The 4,973-nt window shown below is 37.0% G+C and overlaps 1 pseudogene; it reads right to left on the bottom strand.

The window, feature by feature from the left end:
* Positions 1-1,353: 1,353 nt before the first annotated feature.
* Positions 1,354-1,517, bottom strand: LOC111727387 (annotated as a pseudogene).
* Positions 1,518-4,973: the final 3,456 nt, after the last annotated feature.

The following is a 4,973-nucleotide window of genomic DNA, read 5'->3' as shown; positions in this document are numbered from 1 at the left end:
TGTGTTAATTTCCTATTGCTGCTGTAACAAGTTACCATAAACTTAGTGACTTAAAACAATAGAAAAATATTTTCTTAAAACAATATTCAAAGTATTCAACTTTGATATGAAGACAGTTAATGACATTGTGGGGCATGGGGGGAGGGGAGACCAGACAGAGAAGGAGGGAGGGGGTGTGGACAAGGAAAAAAAAACAAAAACAGGAAAGAAAATAGTGACTAATTCTCACATAAATTGGATTTAATTTTGACCAAAGGAAATTACTTAAACATTAATTTTTAATTCAGCATGTTAATATGTTGTTTATCATATTGTATCCTCATTTGTAAGTGAAATATGTTTGTAATTTCCCCTTTATAATAATATATTTTCTCCAATTTTAGTATCAGGTGTATCCAGAATAAGTAGAAGGATTTGGAAGTATTTTTTCTTTTTCTATTGTCTATAAGATTTGGCATGATTTGTTTGACATTATCTTTTACTCTTATTTATAAATATTAGTTGTTTATTTTTGAGACTTTGGAAAAAACAAATAACCACATGTATATGTAATAAATTTTTTAAAAAAAGAAAGCAAGAAAAGTATTCTCTTGTAGTCCCAGAGGCCAGAAGCCCCACATGAGCCTGACAGGGGGAAAATCAAGGTGCTGGCAGGACCAGACTCCCTCTGGAAGCTTTTTGTCTTTGCCGGCGTCTAGAACTGGACACCTTGCATCCTTGGCTCACGGCTTAGCATATTTGAGGAACGAGGCCAGTGTGATTAGAGCAGATGGAGCTGGGAATAAAACGGGAAGACATGAGGTAAACAGAGAGGACATGAGGACAGAGGGACGGGAAGAAGGACAGGGACTTGAAAGCCACTCTAAGGTCTATGGATATTTTCCTGGTTGAGGAGAAAGCCATTTAAAGATTTGGATCAGAGGAATGTTTTGATCTGACTTAACATTTTAACAGGAGCTCTGCCGTGTTAACAAATAAAAACAGGGGCGAGCTGCAGGGAGACCAGTGAGGAAGCTGCGGCAAAACCACACAGGAACTGGGGACAAACAACCTCTCACGGAAAGACAGTCGCATGTTCTATTGATCTGACAGAGGAGGAGAAAATAAAGCAAATGGAAGCAGCGTGTGCCAAGAGGGAAATACGAAGAAAATCTCAGCTGGTAGTCCATGTTATAGAGGGACTGAAAACTCCAGATCCTACCACGTTTCCTTTCCACCTTCACGACCAAGACGTTTAGAGCCCAATGTAATGCTTCCTGCAGTCATTCCTGCATGTACTCATTAGTCCACTCAACTCCTGCAATCAGTCACCACCTATGTCATGGCCAACACATACGCTAAACACTGAGACAAAACTAGTCCCCGTCTCCAAGATCGCAATCCAGACAAGTGTGAAAAAGAAATCTTTCCTTTTTTTTTTAGAATATAGATATAATCTAGAAGAGTTATTTCTTTCATTATTAAACTGATAAGAACAGATACTACACTTGATCTTAGCCAAAAGGTTGAGAAGCAACATATTTCTTTAATTATCAAAACTCTAACACCCACGGACATTAAATGACAAATTAAAACTTGGGAAGAAGGCTATTTGCTATTTTGACACAAAGAACCATCAACCCACTAACATTAACCAGAACAGAGTTTTGGGGGTCAAAAATATTTTTTTTTTCAGAAGTAACTGATTAATAAGTTGTGCTTTTCTTTTGAATTGAGAGTTAGGTTTTCCTTTTGAATTACATTTGTATGGTGAAAATCATTAAGCAAGTAATAATCTGTAACCATCTTGCATAGACAAAAACCATCTTGCTTCTGTAGTCTGACAAATCAAACCAGGAAAAGAAACTGCAGTGAGAGCTGGAATGTTTCGAGCACTTTCCTTGTACCTCACCCTGCCTTCAGTTTCGCTCACTCAAGAACTTGACTGGTAATCCACAACCACTCTTTCTATTTACAACATGACAAAATATTCAGTGTTGTACCAACAAACCAGAAAACTCAACCATGTACAATTAGATTAAGGAAGAAAATAAATAAAGTCAAATTCATTTCCAGACCTTTTAAAAATCTGGAAATTGTTGTGGAAAGTCCAGCTCTTAGAATTTAAAAGGCCAGATGGGATCAGGAAGCTAGTCATTCAATAAGAATGACACCTTTGAGGTTACAAATGGTACCAGGCAGTGATTTGTCACAGAAGGGGGGAAGGGTAAAATTTCCCCATTTGTTAACTTGATAAGTCTAGCAAACAGAAGAAACAAAATTAAATCTGCTAGATGTCACCACTTAAAATATCTAATCATCTTTGCATCTTACGTAGAGCCATTTCCCCAGTAGTTGGGAATGTGTCAGCAGTTACCCTATTTATTTTCAAACTTTACAGATAGAAATTTGAGAAAATATAAAGAGCAGCCATAAAACTGTAATCATTAGTAGTCAGGAGTGCAACCAGAAAATATATAATTTGTTCCTTTAAAATATTTTAGAATCATTTGGTAATTTGCATTATATGTTTTTAGTTACCCTTGACTGTAGAATTACCTTAATTTTTGATGACCAATTTTTAAACAGTATTTGTTACTCTTTGACTTCTATATGTTTTTATAAACCAAAATAAAAAGATGCTTCTTTGCATATTTCTTCCTTTTAGAAAAATTATTATGTCGAATCTGGTTCAGGTGAGGATAACATATTTAAGGAAAGAAAAATCAGCAAAAACTACATTTATTCAACAAATATTTTTTGAGTTAAGTAGTAATCTAAGGCATTGGGTAATACTACCCTATAGAAGCTATTCTTCTCAATTTTATCAGTGACTTCTGTGATGGTTCATTTTATGTGTCAACTTGGCTAAGCTTGGTACCTGGTTTTAATCAACATGAGTTACTATGAAAGCATTTTCTGTACAGAAAAATTTTTCGATGTGATTAACATTTAAATCAATAGATTTTGAGTAAAGCGAATTATCCCTCATTATGTAGGTGAGTCTCATCTAATCAATTGAAGATTGAAAGAGAAAAGACTGAGGGCCCTCAAGGAAGAACAAATTTTGTCCCTAAAATGTCTTTGGCCTACAGATTGCAACATCAAATCTCCAGCCCACCCTGCAGATTTGAGACTTGCCAGCCCCCACAACTGTGAACCAATTTCTTAAATCAATCTCTGTTTCTCTCTCACTCACTCTCTCTTTCTGCTCATTTCTCTCCCCCTTCTCATGCACACATTCTCTCTCTCTTGCTCTATATGTGTGTGTATACACATATATAGTATATACATATAATGTGTGTGCATGTGTATATATACTGTACATATTGGTTCTGTTTCTCTAGACAACTACTAATACAGCCTCTGTGATACTAAATGCAATGGTCAGTTCTTACCCTCTTTTTTCTGAACTTTTCAACACTATTTGACTTAATTGATCATCCTTTGTCTTTGATGCACTTTCTTTACTTCAACCTTAAAACACCAGTCTCTTGGTTCTTCTCCTACATCACTGATCTCTTCTATTCAGATTTCACTGTTGATTGTTCTCTTCTGATATCTTAACTGGAGTGGCTTTGGGCTACTCTTTGATCCTCTTCTCTGTGTGCACCTCTCCTTTGGTAATCTGATCCAGTTTCATAACCATAAAAGCCATCCATCTGCCAATGACTCCCAAGGGTACTTTTCTAATCCAAACTTTGCACTGAAACTTTAAAGTCACACAACCCAGTACTTGACATTTAGCTATGCAAACAACATTCTCAAAATTAACATTGTTCATTATTAGACTTCAGCTATTCCCCCACCAATTCTCTCTAACCCATTCCACACCCAACAATTTGTTACTCAGAAAATCCTGTTGTTTCTGCCTTCAAAATTTGCTCAGAATCTGACCATTGCTTATCACTCTACCCTGCTGCAATGCTAGACTGGGTCACCATCATGTGTCTCCTAGATTTGTCAATAACATCTCAAATAGTTTCCTTGCTTGTTTGTACCCTTGCCTCTGACACAGTTTTCCTAAACACAGTGATCCTTTTCAAATGTAGATCAGATCTTGTCACTTCTCTACTCACAAGTGTTCAATGATTCTACATTTCACTGATCTGTAAAAACAAATGCCTTACAATGGCCTAGATATAACTTAAGGCCATTTAATTCTCTGTGAATGAAGTGATGCAGAGGCCCTATAGATGCTACATAATTTAGCTCTGTTTCTCTACTAGGTAGCTCTACTACCTTCTGTCCTCCTCCCCCTTCATTCTGCAGGCCGCCATGCTAGTTCTTCAACACTACAGGCAACACTCTGGGAAGTCCTGACTTAGGTCTTTCACATTGCTTGAACTTTCTGCCTGCAAAGCAGTTCTTGTAGATAATCACATGACTCGCGTTTATTCTTTGCTCAAATGTCAACTTTTCTTTTTTTTTTTTTAGAAACATAGTCTCACTCTGTCACACTCAGTAGAGTGCTGTGGCATCACACGTCACAGCAGCCTCCAGTTCTTGGGCTTAGCCTCCCAAGCAGTTGGGACTACAGGCACCTGCCACAACACCTGGCTAATTTTTTGTTGTTGTTCTTGCAGTTTGCCCTGGGTCAGGCTCAAACCCACCACCCTCAGTATATGGGGCCAGTGCCCTACTCACTGAGCCACAGGCACTGCCCTCAAATGTCAACTTTTCAATGAGTCTTACTCTAATAACCCTATTTAAAATTGCAACTTGACCCCCACTAATCCACAATACCAATGATCTTAACATTATCCTCTTTATATATTTCCATATTGTGAATCTCGTTTATCAACCTGATTCATGTATCTCCCACTAATATGCAAGCTCCACTAGGGTAGAAATGTCGGCCAATGTTGTTCACTATTAAAGCCTAAAGTACTCAGAACAGTATATCATACGTAATATGTACTGTATTTTTATATTTTAATAATTTAAAATATTTGAAAGCAGCACACTTTTATGAAGTTACGAAACTTACATTA

The sequence above is a fragment of the Otolemur garnettii genome, unplaced genomic scaffold (genome assembly GCF_000181295.1).
Source record: "Otolemur garnettii isolate 467f Iridium unplaced genomic scaffold, OtoGar3 scaffold00103, whole genome shotgun sequence".
Taxonomy (NCBI): domain Eukaryota; kingdom Metazoa; phylum Chordata; class Mammalia; order Primates; family Galagidae; genus Otolemur; species Otolemur garnettii.
Note: the sequence above shows the minus strand (reverse complement) of the source record. Positions and strands in the feature narration are given on the sequence as shown.